The sequence below is a fragment of the Aythya ferina genome (genome assembly GCF_964211825.1).
Source record: "Aythya ferina genome assembly, chromosome: 3".
NCBI lineage: Eukaryota > Metazoa > Chordata > Aves > Anseriformes > Anatidae > Aythya > Aythya ferina.
The window spans coordinates 5,883,040-5,905,666 of NC_140298.1; the positions used below are offsets into that span (position 1 = coordinate 5,883,040).

The 22,627-nt window shown below is 41.2% G+C and overlaps 1 protein-coding gene and 1 long non-coding RNA gene across 2 annotated transcripts in view; one reads left to right on the forward strand and one right to left on the reverse strand.

Moving 5' to 3' along the window:
* The window catches only part of LOC311433724, a 40,622-nt gene that overhangs the window by 9,844 nt on the left and 8,151 nt on the right, over positions 1–22,627 (reverse strand). Inside the window, exon 4 of the long non-coding RNA XR_014690920.1 lies at positions 16,242–16,375. This is a non-coding gene — a long non-coding RNA (uncharacterized lncRNA). The remainder of the gene's footprint in view (positions 1–16,241; positions 16,376–22,627) is intronic.
* Positions 2,953–22,627, forward strand: part of PLCB4 (phospholipase C beta 4) — a 233,445-nt gene continuing 213,770 nt past the window's right edge. Inside the window, exon 1 of the mRNA XM_084513193.1 lies at positions 2,953–3,035. The gene's annotated coding sequence lies outside the window, so the exon portion shown is untranslated. The remainder of the gene's footprint in view (positions 3,036–22,627) is intronic.

Below are 22,627 nucleotides of genomic sequence, written 5' to 3' on the forward strand. Positions count from 1 at the left end.
GTCCAAGTTTCAACTTGAGGGGATTGGCAGCTATATTGCACCATCACTTCTGACTCTGGGTGGCTGCAAAGATTGACAGCTGAGATTGCACATATAATATTCTGTACATATTTCTCAGAAGCAATTAAAGAAATGGCTGCAGGGGAATGAAGGAGATATTCCTTCTTTCCTAGCCAGATCACATCCCTGATCTGATGTACCATGCAGGCCTTAAACACTTTGTGCTAGCCCGAGGGCAGGAGCAGTGTACAGGCTATGGCATGTGCCCAGGGTGGGATTTTGAAGGAAAAGGAGCCTCCTGAAGCGAGGCTACATTTGCCTTCTTTGACATTCTTTGGTTGTGCTGAGCATTACCTGACCTTTATCCTTGGCTGGGTCATCACTGTGACTTCACAGACACGACCCATAGGGACTGAGGAAAGCACTATTTAATTGCGCTCTATTTATCAGTGGTAAAGCACACCCAATACTACAGTAAAGTGTGCATGTGACAAACCCTTTTCTTACGTGTGGATTCATTTGTAACAGGCTTCATGGGTTCGAAAGGTTTTGCATTGTCATGCATTGTAATTACTGATTCCTAAACAATGACTTAGATTAAAACAAAATCAAAGCTTCTGTTGTTCCCACATCTGCCTCTAGAGGTTTCGAGATGTGCCCTATGGTTTTCAAGAGTTTTTTGTTGGTGACCAAGCAGGACTTTCCATGAGCAAGAGAAGCTACAGCTGGAAATGCAGAGTTCCTAGTTCAGCATTAAATGATAACAATTACATGGGTTGATTTGAAATTGCTTTCTCAAATCAATGTTGGAGAGCCAACAACCATTTTCCCATCCTCTGGGCCAGTGATTGACCTGGAAAATGATATATCTTTGTCATCCTGGGATCAGATGTGTTTGCACTGACTGTATTTTGAACTAGTTGTGAAAGCTGAACAATACCAGCTCTAGAAGCTATTGATAGCATATTACCATTTCAAAAGAGAAAGATTTCTTGGGTCTCTTGAATGTGCATTAATATTAAATCCTCTGGAAAATTTCAAAATGTGAGTTTGCCATGAGTCCCCTGTAACAGAACATCTCCCATGAAACAGAATGAGAGGGGAGAGCATAGCTCAGCAAAGTTGGCAATTTAAATATCCCCAGAGAAAAAGATAAAAACAATGAAATTATTTTTGTATATGTGCTGGATTTGGGGGAGGGAGGCGCGTTTGTTTTGTTAAGCAAATGACCAAAGGCACTTCTGCAGAGCAGAAGAGGGATTTTAACAGGTAGTAAAATTGTGCATCTAACTTGGGATCAGTGACCTAACAGGAACAGTTGGAAATTGCTATTTTTAAAAGAAGTCCCGGTCCTGTCTTCAGTACAGCTAAACTTGGGCAGTCAACCCTGCAACTTTAGTGTGTATGGATGTATGTTGTAAGGAAGGAAAGAACATGGACTTATCTACACAGACTTGGAACATTTGGGGCAAATGTTCCAAATTAAGAAGGAAAACATTCCATGATTTACGTCAAAACTATAAAAATAAGCACTTTGCACAGCTCATGCCCTGACTGAAGTCAGAATCCCTCATCCAAAACATGCAGAAATGACTTTTAATTACTCCAGCTCATGACAAATGAAACTCTCTTTGGTGTTCCATGGTTAAAATATCTGCCCTATCTTGATTTTTCCTGTAACCATTCCCAGATGTAAGAGGTACAGTATAAACATCCAGAAAATGCAGTGATACCCATGGCAGAGGACACAGGAAAGGGGGAAGGGAGAAAGCAAAAGGTCTTATTTGTAGCTTTTACTATATTAATATTGTATGATGAGCCTCCCACAAAGCCGCAAGTAAGCCTGTGGCCCCAGTGGACTAAGCCTTGCCTTAAAAATATGTGCACAAAAAAGGCAAGCAAGAAAAAGGCTCGTTTTCTGTGAGACTGGAAGCCTCTCTATCCACCCTTGGCAAACTGCGCCAAGGTGATGGCTAGAGCAGAAAGTTAAAAATGGCCTCGAGTTGCAATGATTCTCAAGGTGCCTCAGCTGTGAGCAGAGCTTATGTGCTTAAACAACAGCATTTTCTCTTCCCATATTCCAGGCAGATGTACAAGGACAGCTACACCAATTTAATGGGCTGTAGCAGTACAGTCCTCTACAAGCAAGATTGTATCACCCTCTTGACAGGCAGAAAGTGTGTAGGCTGGAAGCTGCAGTAGTCTGTAGCGTTTGGGTGAAGTCCTTTCCTTCTGCATTCTCTAAAAATGACCCCTAGAACAGGACACTTCTCCCATGAGGTAAAATAACACCTCATCTGAGGTTCCCCATGGGAATTATGCCCAGAGCTGTCCTGTGAGGAGTGCAGAGGCTGTGTGCTCGTTAGCAAAACTGTAGGTTGCTGGAGAGAGCAAAGAAAGGAAGTTTGGGAAGCAAGAAATTAGGGTTTACTAGCCGATACGTATGAGGTTTGAATAACTATACTTTGAGAACATAACTGACACTTTTGGGCACCATAAAATACTGAAGGCACTTTGACCTGCTGACTGTGCCATCAACTGGCACTGGCATTAAAACCTGCTAGTAATTCATTAGATGTGAAACGATGATGCTTTTGCAAAGGCACCACTTCAGTGCAGCAGAAGGTATCATCATGACCTCCCCAGCAGTACCACAAAGGCTCAAAAGACAGGTGTTAGGCACCAAGCTTCATTCTTTATCAAACCTGCTCTAACAGCACAATCACAAAAGGCACATATTCTAGGAAGCAACAAAACGTCCAGCATTTCTACAGGCAGCTCCTCAGACAACCCAATGCAGGAGACAGAGTGAGCCAATCAATCCTAATGCCTCACAGGTGGGACAGGGTGGAGAGACCGACCCTCATCAGCTCCTGAAGGGTGTAAGAAAGCTTCAAAAACAATGCCTGGGGTTTGTAGAAGCCATTATTTGCTATCCATGGCATCACAAATGTTCCTGGACACACCCCCTGGATACCAGAATCCTCGTGCCTGTGGAGCTATCCAGACGTGCATTTTTGTCTGCTTGTGAGCAAGTAAGTGAGAGGGTAAATTAATGATTTTATATTTTTGTTTCAAAATGAAATAATCTTTCAATGGCATGTGGATTTGCTAAGCCAAGTTGCAGTGTTACTTCCCACAGTTCAATCCTTGCTACCTGATCTCTAGTGGAAGTGTTTGATAGCATCATTGGTTTGTAAGTGAAAGAAATAAAATAACTACATCAATCTGTAGAGTACTTGAAGCACCTCTAAGCTGCCAGTGAGGTTGCCTCCTGCCAGCAGCACTTGGGTGCTGCTCCTTAGGTTGAAAACTTTCCCTTTTGAGGTAAGAGCCCTTTCACAAGAAGTGTCAGGTGCAGAAAGAAGGCATTCCCTTGACAGAAGAGTGATGCTGATTGAGCCTCCCTTAACTAACAGAGTACAGCACCAATTTGTGGTATTTTGCCTAAGACAAAAAGCACTTCAGCTGTGGGAATAATTTGCAATAATGAGGGATGAAATTTAACTTTTCAGGATACCTCTTACGAAGCAAAAATGCAACAAAGTCACAGTGAATGTCTAGAGTACTTGACAGGAATTTCCTCCGGGCAGGGCTCCACAATGAGCACCTGACTAGCAAGCCGTTTGTGTCTTCCTTACCAACTATCACTGTTGAGTAAATGCCACCAGAAACTGGAAAGGAGTGTGACCAGAGCTCCTCCATCAGCACTTCTGCTGCTTCTCTTTCCAAAGGTGGGAGAGAAAGGTCAAAAAGAGTGGAGTGCGTATACATATCTGTTGAGATTGCTAACACAAATGAGCAGGATTGTTTGTGTTAAGCTAAAAGATGTTGTTGCTACACAGTGCTGTGTGTGGCTGGGGTAGGTTGAGGAGGAAAGAAAATACCTGAAGTTTTGGTTTTATTGGCTCTGAGAATATCCACTTCCAGCATGTTGCTGGATTATTCAGACAGATCTCTGTCACCCAAAGGTGAACAGGGCAAGGAATTCTTCAGGCAGCCCACTCTTCCATGCAACCGCAGGCTCCCAGAGCAGCAAAGCGGTGGGAGTATATGGCTTGAGTCCCAGCAGAGCTGCCTTGCTACAGTCACACTCTGGGCTGAGCACATGGCTCTGTTTGCTCTTCCAGAGATGTCTCAAGACATTATCATACTCCTTTGAGTGGTGGTGTGTTTTTTGTATGAGATAAACCTTGGTTTACATAGGATGTGACACAACTGTTAAATTGAGAAATGATGGGGAGGAACCTTTCTCAAGGTGCTGGCAAGGAAATTGTTGGCCTGATCAGACTGTGTGTGTCTGCGTACTAGTAGCTGGCACTGTTGGCACTTGGATTAGGAAATGACAGCAGTGTTTTCCATAAACGGTGTTACTTCATGTGAATGCAATCAGAGTTGAACTTGCACTCTGAGCATAGTGATTCCTGGGATAAGTTGTTTGCTTTTCCAAGCAAGGTATTTCAGAAAAGGGCTGTTCATTCCTTAAGTTGGTTTGGCTCAAAGAAAAAGACTTCCCTTGGGGAAGAGAGCTGCTATGAAGTTAAACAGGGGACAGACTAACCAGACTTTAGTAGGAGAAGAAACAATGTTCTTCAGGTGAATGATAACTTGTTGTGGCCAAAGAAAAAGCCCTAGAAAGAATACACCACATATCTTCTCACTGGCTTTTAGTCGTCTTCCTCAGTGAAAGCTGGCATATTGCAGGACAGATGATTTTCCTGGATTTTTTTACGGTACTTTACACTTCCCAGGAGTTGTTTCTATATGACTGTAATAGAGCTGTCAAAATAACAGCTTGCAGTAGGAGATGTGATCACACCTCTCCACTCCATGCTGCCCCCACCTCATGTGGCACCTGCTCCTAATGAAAGGCTTGAGGATGGGGCCACATGAAGGTGACACTGCCTGCGAGTGCAGGATGCGTCTCTGTGATCGCTTGGCTGACCTTCCCAGCAGAGCGGAGACTTGGGTTCCTGCATGCTTCTTTGCTGAAGGCTTACAAGCCTGGTCCCCACTACAGTCCTACTATTGGAGCCTGACTCAGCCCATACACCATGCGCTAGCTCATGCACTCTGCCTACTATTTTAGTGACTTTTCTCCTTTGCTCCATGACCTCTAGAAGGTCTTTTGCAGCCGCTGGCTTTGCCCTTTTTATGCACTGCCCTCCCAGCCTAGTGTTTTTGCTTTTGCTGAAGTGCCTGTCATGTGTGAAACACATGGGGCACAGTCCCAGCAGCAGCTGGCTGATACCACTGTGTTTTAAAAAGTCAAGACTTTTCCATTGCAACTTGACAGGGCAAGGAGGGCAGAGATGGGGCAAGGACCAGTCCACATCCACTGAGAAATGACTCTTGAGTAGGCCCCTGAGTGCACCTCCAGAAAGTACTGCCTTAGGTCTACCTGGCAGGGCGGGGGGGCATTCCCCGGTGGGGAAAGAGTAATTTGAATTAATAAAATTAGAAAAATTAAATTAATATTTTAATAAATATAAATATTTTATAAAATTAATAAAATTAGAAAGTGTCACACCTAAGTCACCCATCAGCTCTGGTGAGCCTGGAAATTGTCATGTAAAGCTGAGTGGGTAGAAACAAACAGGGCAAAATACTTGTGACGGGACTACAGTCACCATCCATCACTGTCTATTAGCGTTTGCTTGGAGACATCAGCCTTTTTCTTTTATTAGATATCTCAGGTAACCTACAGGTTCATGCCTGCAAGGTCAGCATTTCCTATGCATGAGAGCTGCACCTCTTGAAGACTAAAGCTGTAGGCTATGCAGGTCCAATACACCCGCTCAATCAGATGTTTAAGTATCTCTGCAGGAATGATCACTGTCACTTAATTTGCTGATTAGTGTTGTCATATCTATTTGTAGAATACAGTATAATTTATGGTGAGATCCCTGGAGGATCTTCAGCAAATGCTATAAGTAATTGAATCTGCTGATTTCTGAAGGTCGGATGAAAACTGAGCATTATTGTAACACAGATTATGTGGTGATGGCACCAGGTAGCTTTACATTTCAAATTCACATCTGTTCTTTGTTGCTGTAGACCAACCTTGTGGACAATGAGTGAATAATAAGGCCCAACTTCTACTTAGCAGAAATCCGAGGCAAATTTTCAACCCTGTCAGTAAAAGCAATGCACTTCTTGAATAAAAGTGAAGGGAACTTGCATTACTGAGCCAAAGGGGGAGCAGAAGTCTCAGAGGCAATTTAGGGAAACATCAGGAAGTGGTTTGGGTTATCTTATGGAGGCAGTGGCTCACTGACGAACTCTAAGGCTAAGTGCTGCTACCCTCAGTCATAGCTGTGTGATGCCTCGATGTGGCACGGCTGCTTCCTGCTCCTGTTTCAGCAACCAAGCGGATTTCCCCTACCAGTAAGACTAATTTTGTCTGGGTGTAAGGCCGTAAAAATAAGGCTTTCTAGTTTTGCTTGTACTGCATTTGGAGTTTTTCTATGGAAGTGGGAGAGCGAACAGAATGAAGGTGGTCTGGCAAGGGGCAGGGATGGCTGATCTAAGGGCACTGGGTTACAGCATCTTGCTGAAGAAATGGTTTTCCAAAAGAGCAAAGCTCGTGGAGGATACTAGTAAAAAGAGTAAACTAGGGTGCTGGATTGTCTACACCAAACAGTCTGCTCACTGATAATAAGTGGATATTTCTTCGTGGGGAATAAAACTTTTGCCAGACTATGCCGGCCTCTTTAGAAACCTTCACAACTTTCTGGTTTAATGTTAGTCTCATCTGCTTCCCACAAAGGAACGTCTCATAACAAAGTCAAAGATATTAAAAAAAAAAAAAAAAAAAAAAAAAAAAAAACAGGGAAAAAAAGAAAGCTTGGCATGAGATGAATAGGCAAGACAAGGAGTGGGTGGAAGCACTGACTAAATTCTGGAGAAAATATCTATCACTAGAAGGCTGCTGCTAGCCCCTGCACCCTGTATGGTGCCTATTAGCAATTCATAGGGAATGCATTGCTGACTTCTAGAAGCAATTCCTGCCTATTGGTGCTTTGCAGAGAGAAAACTGTGCCGAGCTGATAGACTTTTGTGGCCGAAGTGCCTATTAAAAAGAATAAATGCATATTCGCTCCTGAAAGCCTCTCCCCAGAATTAATCAAGTGGGTTATTCTGTGCTTTTTTTTTTTTTTTACTGCAGAGGTACTTGCGTGCTGCAAGTTTTCTCTTCAGCTGCTCTGTAAATCATCAACCTGGGGCACTGCAAGCTACACAATGACTCCACGACTTGCCAGGACAATAAAGCAGGGCTTTAAGGCCCTACAGCCCACAAAGACTTGAGCACACACCTTACTTTGTGTAGCCTAGTGACAGCAGCATGGATGTGCCCGATGCTGAGTGCGTGCTACAGTGCTGTGATGGAGCAGGGCCTAAATACACACAGACATCTCAAACAGAGGCAGCTGTCAGCAAGGCTTCCTCTCCTCGGGAGGACGCTTTACTTGCAGCTACTGTGAGGGAGTCGCTGCCTATAAATCCCACACTTTGTTGTTTTGCCAGCAACCAGGAAGGGAGCAGTAAAAACCTGCCAGGTCGGTTAGAAACCAGCTGAGTGACAAGGCTGCGGAAGAGCCACCTGAAAATAAACAGGCAAACAATAAAAAGCACAAATAGCCTCCCAGGGTGAAGTTGGGAGGGAGCCTGACTCCAGCTGTGTGCCACAGCACCCTCCTGCTTTCCCGTGCTGGGGATGGATATTTGTGCAGAAAATGGGGTGCTAGCGCAGAGGGCAATAACATGCCTGTATCCTCTTCCCTAATCTGTATCTGGCATGCAGCTGGCATGCCCATCCTTGCCTCCAGGATGTGGGCTACAGCCCCCTGTGCTGCTGCTGGGGTTGGCCTTATTTTGTGAACGTCATAAGCCCCAAGTTATTCTGCGGTTCAGGCAGGAGACTTTACTGCAGCTCTTGCAATGGTGGGATGTATGAATACCGTGGGAGTCTGCTGTGTCTTGCAGCACCTCTGTGATGGGCAGAGTAGGGACCCCACGGTGCAAACAGCACAAATAGGTTATCTTTCCCCAGCGCCATTCATTTTAGGGTGATGGTGGGCTCAGTCTAGCAGGAGGAAGCTGTCTGCTACAACAGCCCTTGTACCAAGCGTGGATCTGTCACATTATTTCAGTGTTCTCTGGGGAGAAAGTGAGGGCATGCAAAAACTGATAAATAACTGCTCCCAGTTCTGGGTCTCTTATATAAGATGCTGATTATAGAAACTGAGGTGTACAGGAGTGGGACAGAATGCAAAGATCAGTTTTTAAAGGAAAGTAGGTCTGGGTTTTTAGGGGGGAAATGGAAATTACCAGCCTTCCTTGAGGCTTAATACATTAAAAGAAAAGGGTGTTCCGTTGTACCAGAAAGTCCATCTTTGCCACAGAACAAAGTGCAAGAATTCTGCATTGGGAAAGTGCTGCTTGAGAAGGAATTTTACGTAGAACTTCCCTTCAGAGATGAGATGATGTATTGTACAGTCAGCTGAGCACAGTACCAGGAATAAATGACTAGCATAAATGGTTTCCAAAGGGAGCTAAACTAGTGCTATCCAAAAGTATCCAACTACTCATGTTGCTTCCCAAGTACAAATGATGTTTGAATCATCACAGCTGAGTAAAAAGCAATTTCATTGCCATCCTGGCATTAATGTCAGTTAGATTTTTTTTAATATATTTTTATTTTTCCTTCCTTTTATCCCCAGGATTAACACTAAGCAGGAAGAAGCTGCTTACAAACTAGGTTTAGACATCTTCAAATTGCATATCAGAGAACAGCTAGGTTTGGACAGCATTAAGATAGCAGCTATTTTAGTTTACACATAATTGCTTACAGAAAAATAAGGAAGGGTTTTGTACTGTAACACACTCAGTACAAAGAACAAAATGTTACACACAGTTATTTGCTGCGTCCTTCTCTTACAAATACAAACCATAACTTGCCAGCTCCCTACGCTGCGATTTATTTTGTTATAGCCGAGTTATAAAAGCTGAGGGAATGGAAGCGATCTGTTCTAATTCATAATGCCAGTGCGCAAGCACCCTGTGCCTTCAGCATAATTGTAGCAGTAATGTGTGCATGTATAGATAGATGGTGGTGAGTACCTGTAAGTTGCTCTTCCGTGTGTGCTATTAATGAACCAATCAGTCTCATGAACTAAAGGCAGACATGCAACTCAGAAGTCTGTTACCATAACGCTTCCTCAGTTCAGAAACCCTGTTGGATTTCTGACTACTATTGGAAACAGCCTTTAACTTCTTTCGTAAGTAGAATCTTGATGCTTAAGTTGTAGAAAGTCTCCTTTGAAAAAAAAATCATTGCACTGCACTATGGTAAGATGCTGGGTTGAAGGCTGGGACTGGTTATGGGAAGATAATTAGCAGGACGCCAATGTACTGGCTGATAGGTAGGGTGTCTGGATGCCATCAGTATTTATTGCTGTCTACTTTTGTATCACTCGTTTCTATTACACATTTGGAGTGTACTTTACCGGCAAATTCATACAAGGACATAATTCCTGCCCTGAGAAACCACTTCTGTGATTTTGGTGCATCCTTTCCTTTGGGTAAGGCCCACACTTTTTGTAATTAGCAAGAGCTTAAGCTGTAGTTCTTCTGTATTAGCCTTGCTCAGCTGAACAGTTTCCACCACGGTGGGACTCCTTGCATACCTATTTTAGTGCTAGAATTTGTCAGCAGGTCAGCACCCACTGGGATGCTGAAAAATAAGATCTATTCAGTCCAGACACATTCCTTTAGATCACTTCAAGGACCACCCTGAAGAACATTGCCAATTAGTGAGCCTCTGACCTCTGTACTCCTGCAGAAGATCTGCTAGATTGTACTAGCTATGCAATGTGTACCAAACCACAGGCATTTGACAGGTGCTAAGGGGTGTCTGTGCTCTTTGGGGCACCATATAAAGAATGACAGATGAACATGTCTGTGTTGCAGTGTTTTCATGAGGCAGGACTGATAAATGAGAAGCGAAAGTGTATTAGGGGAAGGTGTAAAGTTGTACCGACATAGTATTGAACCTATAGTCTATAAAAACTCTGTCCTCCTATGATTTTTCTATGTGATCTTCCAAACAGTGTGTTTTCAGGACAACAACCTCATCTCCTCCAGTCTGGAGATCTGGTCCCAAAGGTGCTTGTGACTGCAGGAATAGGACAGCCCTGACCTGCCCACATGGGGAAATAAAGCAGAATCTGCCCCCGAATAACTGCGATCTCCTGCAAGTGGGGCAGTCGTGTCTTGCAGCAGCAGTGAACTGACACCTCGCCCAGAGACTTGTAACTTTTTCTTTCTCTCCTGCAAGACTGCAAAGGGAGGATCCAAGGCAGCAAATCCTGCTATTTTGACTTTCTTCATGTGACAGGTTATGTGACAATCCTGTGGGGAAAGTGGTGTGTCCATAGGAGTTTATATGGGTTTCTGTGTACTTAGCAATCTCTTGTGCCCTTGTTTGTTCACTCTGCCAAGTACGTGAATGGAGACTATTGTCCTGTAGGTAGCAACATGCAGTAGTGATCAGGTATCCCTTGGATATAAAGGAACATTTGTGCAGTAGCAGTTGAACCACAAAGATGGTAGAAGTAAGTGCCCTATCAAGCTCTTAAATGGCAAAAGGAGTATATTTTATTGAATAAAGCAAGGTTTTGTTAGGTAGGCCACCTTATTCCTGTAGGGAAACCTTAGGAAAGATTTATGTTAAATGTTCCCTGATAATGATACTTTTTAGAGTACAGAACACTGTGCTACCTAAAGCTGAGCCCATTCCTTCAGTTCAAAAACCTTGATGCAAGGAGAAGATATCCTCTACTCCTTACTCTATGGTAGCTCCTATTTCTTTCCTCTTTCTACTGTATCTTAATGCTGAGTTATAACTCAACTTTATCTACACAACTACCAGTTTATACTACAACTACTCAATATCTACAGTGAAAAAAATAAGCAGAACAAGCTTGCTTTGTTCATCAGCTACATACAGTGCAATTAGGAGAATGAGCACTGATGCTATAATATAAAGACCTGTTTTTTCAGAGATGGTGAGGGCAACTAATGCAAGGTATTGATTTCATTAGAGACTCTGGATCCTCAGTGTACATGATTTAAAAAAAAAAAAGCCACAGATTCATCAGAGTAGCATTCTTCCTCAATATCTGCTTCAAAAATATCAGCTTAATGGTTTTTAGAGAAACTAAATGATATATAGGTAAAGCTTTCCAAACTGACTGTTTTTTTTTTTCTTTGTCAAAACAGGAAGACATGCCTAGCTGATCTAGAATGTCAGCAGGTTTTATCACTTGTGAAGTCTTACCCAATGGTTTAATTCATCCTTCAGAAAATATACCATAACGTCAGTACCACAGAGGCACCACTTCAACAGAAGTGTCACAAAAGATTTCACCAATATATATTTTTTAAATCACTAGAAAGAGTGATATTTCTGGTTTGTTTTCCTGAGTGTCTATAGCGCTGATTTGCTTAAAATTAAATTTGCAGCTGCCTTGAGCTGTATCTCCTTCAAATGTACGATTAAATACAGTTCTGCCTCCCTAACTATTCCAAATAGAAATGCAACCATTTAGTGACATCTTTTTTTGGTCTGGTTTGCAATACTTGAGATTTGCCTTTGGTTTCAGAGGGGTGGCGAGCTGCTCTGCTCTCATCACTGGGATGCTAAGTCTGAAGTCTAATTATGCCATTTTCATATTTCCTGGTTGTTCACTGCTTTGCTGATGATAAATTTAGCAAAAATCTCCAGCTGTGCTGAGACTGTGGAAGCAGTTGAAGCTTGGGGTTAGAGCTTGAATAGAGCATAGCCTCTTATTTTCTAGTCTGTCTGACTGTGATAGCTACTCAAATTATCTGTACGCTTTCTACCATAGCCTTTTTCAGTTTGAGTAGATTAATTTTCAATGGATAATTTTGAGTTGGTAACTTTGATCAATAGATTTTCTTTTTTGTGAAAACATCTTTGTTATTTCCAAAAAGTTTTTACTTCAGCACTGGTCAAATTGTGTACATTTCCTAGGAAAGATCTGCAGTTGCTACAATCAGAAAGGCAAAGACAAAGGTGACACAATGGGATTTTGTTTACTAAGTGTGTAGGACACGTTCAGGAATGACTCATAGTCAAGCTTAAAATGCAAATTCTTGTTAGTCTTCTTTGAATTATTTGAAAGAAAGACTTGTACAAATAATGTTTTGTTTTAAACCAGTTATACTGAAAGTCAACCACAGTTGTATACTTTGGATCTCTGCACCTTCAGAAGTCAAAACCTCAGTTCCTATACATACTTCTAATAGCAATAGCATGCTTCTCTCCTCAGATGAGGAGGGCTTCTTTCTAAACCCACTCCTTTTGGTGCAGCACACAATTTTTACTTGGTTCCTGGATTGGCAGGACAGCACAGGAAAGAGCGTTAAGGGAGAGCACTGTTCCTCTCTGCTGTGAACTCAGCACTGCATGGGCAAATACACGTTAAACTGAATTTTAATCTGCTGGCAATTAAACTCTTATGTAACTCTGCCTGAGGAGTAGACAAGCCTGCACACAACTGCTGAGATGTGATCTGAGCTTGTAGGTGAGGACTTCTGAGAAAGCAGAGAACTCACAGAGTATGCTTTCTGCTGACTGCCAGAAATACATACGCATAAGCTATTCTATGTAGACTGAAGCTCCTTCTCCACTACCTGCAAGTATATGTACTACCATTCTTACTGGGATCAGCACTAGATGGAGAATGTGTATCTGCTTTGATATAGAAAAGAATATCTAAAGTACTACAGCTGCACCTAAGGTCCCAGAAAAGTGAGAGAAAGAGGAAAGAATGTACCAGCCCCAAAATGTGCTTTGCAAAAGCCTGTGTACAGCAAACATGTCAAATGTTTGTACCACAACCTGGTAGCTCTTCTGTCAACTCTTGTGTGCCATCACAAGGTGATCAGTTTGAAATAATACTATAAGGGATACAGATCTGGGATACAGATCTTTTCCTTTTATTTTTATTGGGCGTATTTTCTTTTACTTGCCCAAACTAGGCACAGTTGTCATTAGAGCTAGAAGAGCAATGCCAATCTGTATGAGCAGGGCCTTTGGGCTTTCTGTCCTTTATCTGCAGAAAGGCATATCAGTATGAGATGCACTGGGTTTATTTTCAGCTCTCCCACTCTCATCTCTTCTCCAGAGCTCCTTGGCTCTATTAGCAATCTAGTCAGCAGCTCCTGTCTCTCCCCTTGTTCTGCAATTTCACACACTCCTGCTATTGCCTGCTAACTCTGTTTCATAAAGCCTCTCTTCATCTTTCTCTTTTGCAGAGTAACTCCTATCATGGTAAGAAAATCTTTTTACCTATTTAATATGAGTATGACCAGGGTAGGTGTTGGACAATTCATATTTATGGAGAAAAGAATAAGGAAGGAAATGGGGGGGAAAAAAAAAAAAAATAGTGCTCCCATCAAATCTGCTTTACCAGCAATCACTAAAAATGATGCACAAGTGAATTTCTGCACGTGCGTTTTTTAAAATTTCTGCTAATTTTTCAACACTTTCATTAAGACTTAAAGCCTTTATTACTGATTCATTAGAAAGGACTGACAATATTCTAGTGTCCTGTGGAAATGTTGGTTCTAACGGGGCCATTCTGGGAGAAGACAAAAGAAGTGTTAATCATGCAAAGGTGTGATATGAGGCAGAGCTTGGTTTCATAAATTTTGTTCACTAAGTGAATCTAATTTTTTTGTGTATTGACTTTTAGCCCCCATACTTACCTGGTAAACAAGATCTCAGTTCCTGCCTTGTGTCAATAAGTCCTTTCATCTCAGGCAAATAAAATATTTTAATCTCCATTTCTTGGCAGCTTTCATGCACAGTTGCATGCAACTCGCTACATTAAGATGCTCAGTTGTAGATCTAAGGGTGGGGAAGGGAGAAGCATACAGGTGCTCCTGTCCCTATTAACTTTCATCAGCTGATGGTTTGTTGTCCCAGGTCATACCAGCTGTTTGCAGCTGCACAGATTTTCTATTTCCACAGGGCTACGTCAGCCTTGACTTACGCCTGCATTGCAGTCACACAAGTGACTGGACTGCAAAACAGGCATGAGCAAGTTTGACTGGGAGGTGTTTGGCCACAGCAGGGAGCTCAGGGAAGGCTAATGTGTTTTTTGGTACCCAGGCTACTTGAAGCATCTCCAGCTGACTCTGCATTCCTGTATAGACTCTCATGCTGTTACAGCCTTAGCCTTTGCTTCTTCACAACACCCTCTCTAATAGAAAGGCACTACATGTAATCCTCACGTGTAGCAATCAAGTCACCAAGAAACACAAATTTAAAACTTGGGTTTATGGGGTCAGCAAAATTCTGAATGTGGGCACCTATAGAAAACAGCCATTGCTCAGCTGCTTCTGGATTTTTATCACTATCTTTGGATATTTGCCTTTGTAGGTTATTTACAAAGAAACATAAGTTAGTAAAAAATCATCTGTGTAACTTCAAAAATAGGAATAAACACATTTTTCCCTAGTTTAGCCCATTAGTCCACTGTTCTTTACCATTCTTGTTAACAGATATCCCATATAATGGATATACTAAGCATATTAAAGAAATATGTATGCCTCAGCTATAAGTAACACCTATAAACTGTATATATTTAAAGTGAGTAAGAGACCAGCAGATGTTGTGCCAAGATTAGGATATAACATTTTTGTGCCTATCTGAGATCTCCTTGGAGGATTTGTTCTTGAGAGTTGTGTAACACCTTTCCTTCTGCACTGACCTCTGAGATAATATGCATCAGGAATGTAATATCAAGAGAACCAGGCAGCAGCCTGGGAGTTAGCACAAGGGCATATGAATAATACCATTATTTCCAATCAGAAAATTGCTAAATTTAAATCTCTCACTGAATCCAACAGCATACTGTGCAGCTTGGCACCTTATGTAGGGTGTGTACCTACATAAAATTGTGTGGATAACAGGAAACAATAAGGCTTGAAGAGAAGGCTGAAAAAGTTCCATGATCATGTGGAAGGGGAAACTACATGTTTAGTGATATTTTGTTATTTCAAAGTGCTTTTTAATCTAAATATTCTTCCCTGAACAAAGTGAAAGGGTAAGCTGCAACATGAAAAGAACACAGGGATAGAAAAAAAACCCTCTTACTAGCTTGGAGCTAGTTTTCCCTTTTACTGAGGCATTTCATACAAGGCAGGGTTAGCTGCTAGCACCTGCTAGCTGTATATACTGTAACATGAAGGACTAGACTTTGCTTAACTTAAAATTATCCTCAGTTAAGCTATTGGTATAAATACCAGAATGCGGTGCAGTTGTGTGCAGCTAAACATCGGTGCTTAAAACAACCCTTATTTACACATGTTTAACTGCCAGTGAAAGTATTGTAAACCAAGTGAAATGCTTTGAATGGGGATGAATTCTTGCTCTCAGGATACTTGTGAGTAAACATGGCATAACTGGAGCTGTCGTAAGCAGACTTGTTATTACCAGTAAGGCTGCTGTCTGCACTTAAAAATACAGAAGTAATAACATGCAAAATTAATATGATGTAAACATAATTCTAACATTTTCCAGGAGTGTCTGGCTTTGCAACTTGAGCAGTGTCTGTACAATACAGGGCTTTTCTTTTACAATAATAAATTTAATTCAGCATTTACAATGAAGAAGTTCTAAAAGTAACAATACTAATTCACTGCCAAAAAATAAAATAAAATAGGGCTTTCCCATCCAAACAGCAGGAGGATGAGCCAACACTAATAATGTTAGTGGTGATTCCTGTTTCATATTTACATGCTGAAAAACAGGAAACTGCCTGACATTGATAAAAACCTCCCCTGAAAAGTTGTCATGTATGTTGTAAATTATTCAATTGAATGTATTGTCGCTAAACATACACTAAATAGGAATCAGGCTCCTAAAGATGAGCGAACAAAATACTGGGTTTGCAGTGTTGTCTTTTTTTTTTGCGGAGAAAAGACTAATGATGTGCTCTTTTTCACAGTGCATTAACTAATTACAGACATTAAAGATGGAAAAAACACCTATTATTTCATTTAAATCTCCCCCTAACTATTGTCATCACTGACAAACCCACTTATTTTTAAACATAGTATGCAATCTCCTCTTCCTTTGTGCACTGTATACTTTAGAGCAAAAACTAACACCAAATTAAAAATAATCACTATTGTAATTCCCTTACCTGTCCAGGCTGTGTGTACTTCCAAAAGGTCACTGGTAGGACTTAAGAGATGATCTGCGAATGATGCTTTTGTTTACTGCAAATGTAGTTTCCCCTCTTACAAATCCATTTCCATAAGGCAACTCTTGTAGCATCTGCAAAATACAGTGCAGACAGTGAGCACATACTGTTTTTAGAAAGGTAGAACCACCTGGATTTTATTTAGAGTCAAAGTAGACTCAGAAATACAGCACTGCATGAGTGAATGTTTTCTTTTCTGCTTCAACACTTTATATACTGTGACATTATTGGTGGGGGTGGGAATGGTAATATTTTTCACAATCATGACTGGGGTTTTAGTTCTAAAGGGAAGTCATGCAAGAATTAGGCTAGCAGAAGTCACTCATTGCATGTGTGTGGAATAAACTACTTGTCACGCTTCCATCACCAAGAGAAGTCTTTTCTATGCACTGAAATCAAAACAGTCTTTGAGTTCAGTCTTAGCTTGATCGGACATCAGTACAAACCTCACTGCATAACCAATGTTATTAATATGTCCCTGGTTATATGATCACGTGTTCTTAGGGCACTTCTGCCCTATTGCAATACCTGCTCATATTTGCAGCTTCCTTGCAATCAGGGCAAGATTGCTGTGAGTGCTAAGGTAACCCAAAACAGTGAAGGAAGTATCTGAGATACTAGGTCTGAGGATTTTAAACTGTACTCAGAGTAGGATGACACCAAATCTTTCTCCGGTTTGCGTTTTCTTATCCAGGATGAGTTTCTTTGTAAGAGGCAGCAACATCCTAAGACCAGTTCAGCCAAAAACCGTGAGCTGACAGTTCCCCTAGTCTGGGGACCAATTTTTTCTTTTTTTCTTTTTTTCTTTTTTTTTTTTTTTTTTTTTTTTTTGTGAGGTCAAAATGATCGCTTGGATCAATTATCCCAGGTAAGAATGGACTGAGATTGACCAGGTAACTGAAGCACCTGACTGCTAGCAGCCTTCCGGACTACAAAGTATGGAGCATGTACAAAAGATTAAATAAACTTCAACAGGCTGGTATGTTTTCATGTGGAAAATAAATCTTCAAAGTACTACTTTTGTATCTGAGGTTCCAGAAAATACTTCCCAAAACTATTGATATGGGCAAGCGTGTGACTGCTTAAGTGAATGTCACATCAGGCTTCATTTTGTCAGTTCTTTGCTTTTTAGATAGTAATAACCTGTGATTAATTAATAGTGTAGTACTAGAAGAATGACTTCTGGAGTTCCTTCTTTGTTTAGTTATGCTAGTATAGCACTAAAAGGATTTATTTTTTTGCTTTTGGTTTTGATTTTAGATGTATTCCCCTGTTCCCATGCAAATGTCAGGCAGAATTGCACCATTTAATGGTTAAGAAAAGAAAGGCAACACCAAGAAAGCTGGTTTCTCACCTAAGTCTTATTGCCTGGAGTTCTAAATTAATTATCCCTCTTAAGGGAAAATGGATGTTGAATGGGGAATAAGGCACAGCTGTTGAAGGAGGGTATAAATAGGAAGAGGTTTGAGAACAGGAGATAAGGTGCACTCTGAGCTAGAAATATGTGTAAGGCAGAAAAATGTTTTTGGATTTAGACTTTTAGGATAAATTTGGCATTAATGCACTGCACTGAATATATTGATGTTTATGCTTAGGGGTTTTAATTTTTTGGTGATTCCTTACATTGATAATAAAGCCCAGGGGATTTAGGGGATTCTCATCAGGAGGGTCCCTAAATCGGGAGATCTGTGACCCACAATGTCAGGACACACCCTGGTTCACCCTGCTCTACAGACTGTTGTCTGTCTGGGCCTGACACAGTGCATGTGACTTCTGAGAATTGCATTCTGTGCTCAAGTTATCTTGAGGTGCATTAAATGCTAACCAGACCACTCTTGTAATGCCAGTGCCTGCCTATGTAACATAGCAATACTGTACATCTAGCAGGCCTGCTTACTTGATTTCTGGTATCTTGAAATGCCATCCCTAAACAAAAGAATAAAAGCATACAGGCTTTGCAGCAGTGATTAGGCTATTGCTCTACCATGCCCAGTGTCCAACAGAGTTTGAGGGTATGTTTAGAAACAGGCAGTTATGGGAAATTAACTTTTGGGACACCTCTACCTGACTTGCATCAGTATGAGAGTTAAGTCCCAAAGGATGTGTATTATATCCTATTTAAACATATCTTTGTGTTTAGTCACAGTTCACCATCACTTTGACAATATCCTTAGACAATCCTTTTGTTACCATACTACTCTTGTTTAAGTTTAGTCAACATCAACAACTGAAGTCTGCATTGATTTAACTGAACCAAATTAAAACCACCATGTGTAGACAAGCTCTGAGAATTTAGAGCAGTTTAAGCTATGTTGATGTCTCTTCATGAATGATGAAGCACCTGGGATAGTATTGCCCCTTTATTCATTATGTGAGAATAATTTTTGCTTCTCTCTCCATGTCTCACTAACCACAACACCTGAATTGCTGCACAGAAACAGAATCAAAATGTAGGCCAAATGATTAGACAGGTGAGCAATACTGTTTTCTTCAGTTTATGGTTACCCAGATATGATAAAAGCAGAAGGGAAGGCTCTCAAAGGGAATTTGATTTTTATTTTTATTTTTTTATTAAGTTGGGGGGGGGGGGGGAAGTGTTTTCTTCCAAGGCTTAAACTAGGCTATGAAAACTGTACTATGGAGTTTCATATTAATTTCTGGGAAAAAAAAAATGGCAAATTTCTGAAAAGTGGAAAAAAAAAAATCATTTTTATACAATCAGTGTTAATGAGGCCTGACTACAGGTTTTTTTTTTCCCCCACCTGTTACTGTTGTTACATACCTTTTCTGCCAATATTTAACTAGCGATTCCATACACACACACAAAATCTTATCTATTCTTTCCTTTCTTCAAACATTGATTGAAGTTCCCTCTTTTATGACTTTCCTGTTAAGTACAATTTTAGATGAGTGTTTGGAATGTGCCAGCATTAATTAAGAGTTGCTAAAACAGGATCTGATACCAGCCCTGACAGTGTTCATTGATTGTCATGAATTAGGGTTTTTTGTTTCAGTTAAACTCTAGATTTGTGGGGTTTCTTTTTCTTTATCAACATAGATATCTCAAACTGTGATGAAGGCTGTTGCACAATATAGGAAAGTTTTTTTTGTTTGTTTGTTTGTTTTAAACACAACTCAATTGTAGAATAAGGCTTCTTTAGTGAATGTGAGATTTTTAAAAGTGCTGAAACAACTTCAGTAGCTAGATCTAGATTTACAAAAGGTCCCTAGTACAGCACATGCTGCAGTTAGCTCTGTGTACCCTGCCACCATAGCCCTCACACAGCCACCTAGGTGTCTTCTACAGTGCTTGGGGAAAAATGTCTGAGAAAATGGTTCACAGAAGCCAGTAGGTTGAGCCATCTAAATTATCTACCAAGAAATGTGAAGGAGAAGGATGAGGCTTCTCACTTCTTGCAGCAGGAGGAGTATTTTAGAGCATTGAATCTGGCACAGCTCAAAGCCTCAAGCCTCCTCATGGGAAAGATACTAGTTGGGAAGAAGCAGCCCAAGGTTTCAGACTGCACTTGGGCTAATGCTTCGTACCTCAATACAATCCTGGAGCTGCTCCATTTACTTCAGGCTTTCATTGATCAGCTGTGGCTGAATTAGGTTCCTGGCTCCGGAGGTGTAAATCTCACTGCTTGGCCTCATGCCTGTCACCTCTACAGTAAATTGTCTCCCGAGTATAATATAATATTGGGATGATTTGGGTTATCTATCCCAATATATAAATTCCACTCTGACTAGTATGAATTATCAGTACCTTATGTCTCTGGCAGTCTTTTTTGCTGAAGGCACAGCGTGGTGCCAACAGATTTATCCAGGCTGATCATTAAAGGCTCTTGGCACATGAACAGGTTCTGGAGAAAGAAACAAAAGTATTTCTGTTCTAGGGAAAGCCCTGGTCTTCCCAACTTCATGCATGGAGCCAGATTTTTGAGTGGAAAGCTGCTAATGACTAGACTACCAGATCTGTAAAAATCCCGGAGGCTGAGTAAGAGGAGCAGGATAGAAAGTTTGTGTGTGTCAGGACTGGGTGCAGAGGGCAAGAAAAAATTCAGGTACACAGAGAAGCTTGTGGTAGAAGGTTCATAAAGGAAACAGTAATGGAAGAGTGTACTTCTCAGTAAAGTAACTTTACTGACCAGAGTGCATCCAGGAAAAGGAAAAAGTACAGGAATTTGACTTAAAATAGAAGGCGTATTAGAAATTGGGACTTTGAACCCCTTGGAAGAGTTGAATGATGCAAGAGGAACAGGAAAAGAGAGGAAATGGAAGCAGAGGAATGCACACTGGGGATTTCTGGCTGTTCCTTTGTCTACACCAGCTAAAGGGTTATTGCTCTAAGAGCTGCTCTACAAAGCCAGTCTATCTAAATGCCTCCCCTGCTAAAGCTCCTGAAGATGCAAATTGAAAACCCATACTATGTCCAAAGCCTTAATGCTGTGGAAAAGGATGGTTACAGGACTGAAAAATCAATGTGAGCAGTATTGTTCTTGTTTTGTGTGGGGCAGAGGAATTGTTCAAGTCTATAACATGCTGTCGGTATAGAAGAAGTGAAGCAGAGTGCAGGGGAAAATGCGTAAGTCCAGGAAAACTGAAGGAGGCTGAAGTCTGATAGTGAGACCACAGGGCACTGAGCTAGGGAGATCTCATCCTGGGCAGTAATAACACACCCACCCACTTTCAGGGAACAAAGACAGTTTCAATTGTCCATGAATACATGCACGTTTTTCCCCATGGTAAAGGCCCTTCATGTAACTTAAATTTAAACCAGTGAAATTGGAGCAACATAAAATTAATTTCTCTGGGTCCTGTTCTGTAAGCATCAATTATAATGTCTAATCTACATGAAGTGCTGCTAAGTTTAGCAACCAGCTCTTTATCATGCCGCACCCAAAAGCATTCAAATATGTTCACATTAAGATGTTAGATCATACAAATGTTAGTTGTAGAATCATCCAAATGTTAACAGTTGCATTTTCCTCCTAAGAGTATAAACAGCTATTTGATTGAAAATATCTCTATTTGAGCTTTTCTTGACAGGGGGTAGAAAACAATATGCTGTCAGAAGGTATAGAAAGAATAAAGACCAGTCTTTATTTACTGCAGTGATGCTGGAAATCAAGATTTGATATTTGCTGAAAGAACTTCACTGATGGGAGAGGAAGGAGGGATGCGCTGCAGTGGGCATGTAAATCATTTATGCTCTCAATTAAAAATTTACTCAACACCTACAGTTTTTGCCTGAGTTTGGGGGTGGGATGGTGTTACACGCTTTCACTCATATCTTTTACCATGTCATCTTTTTTTTGTCATTGTTTTCTTCCGCATCCTTTCATTCCTCTGCTTGGACTGCTTTCCTTTCCCCAGAACCTGTCTTTGCTGGCAGTCTCCCTCTCCCTTGCTTCTCAGATTTGTGTTCAATTCTCCTGATTCTGTTTTCTCAGTTAGTTACCCTTCAATTGGCCACTCAAACAAAACAAGCAAATAAAAATAACAACAACAACAACAAAAAGAGCAACAACAAAAACAACCCCAAACCTGTATTGGCTAGAAATAATAGCATATGGCCAGCGTTAGGGGTAAGAGACCATCCTAGTTATAGGCTAGGATGAGGATATTGCAGTGCTAAGCATGGTCTTCAAACTTGCCCAGGTCTTTGGTGGGGGAGAGGGGCAGGCTTGATGGCTGGAATGGTAATCAGGAGCTATAGTCTGACTCTAGGTGGCTTTTGCCATGTCTAACTATGAGGTGTTGGATAACTTCATAGATTATCTAGCTATTGGATGGAATAGGCGTGCTAATTCTTTTTCTCCATTCTCTCTCATTTTCTGGGAAACCTGATGGGGCAGAAAGGTGAAAGATGTCTTCCCAACACCCCCCCCCCCACACACACACGTACTCCCCCAGTATGCAAGGATCCTACAACCACTGTAATCCATACCAATACCTCCCAGATTTAGCAGTGTTCCCCATCTAACTCTCTGGGAACAGCTGATACTTGCCTTGTACTGACAGCTGACACACCAACTCCTAGTTTTTATTTTGAAAACTACATTTTCCCTTCTTAGTTCTTCAGAGAAGACTGAAACCTGATGTAAAAAGGACAGCATAAATACTCCCCTCAGCCAATTACTTTCTCCTTTTTTGGTGTTTTGACCAATTATTTTTTTAATACCTCGTGTGTGGTGAGGTTGCTTCTGTCTCCTCCTTTCTACCTTAACTTCAGGACCCTACTCCTTGCTTACAACTTGGGAGGATGCAGGAGAAAGATGACATTACTGTCACCCATTGCACAAACATTGTCAGGAAATAGTAGG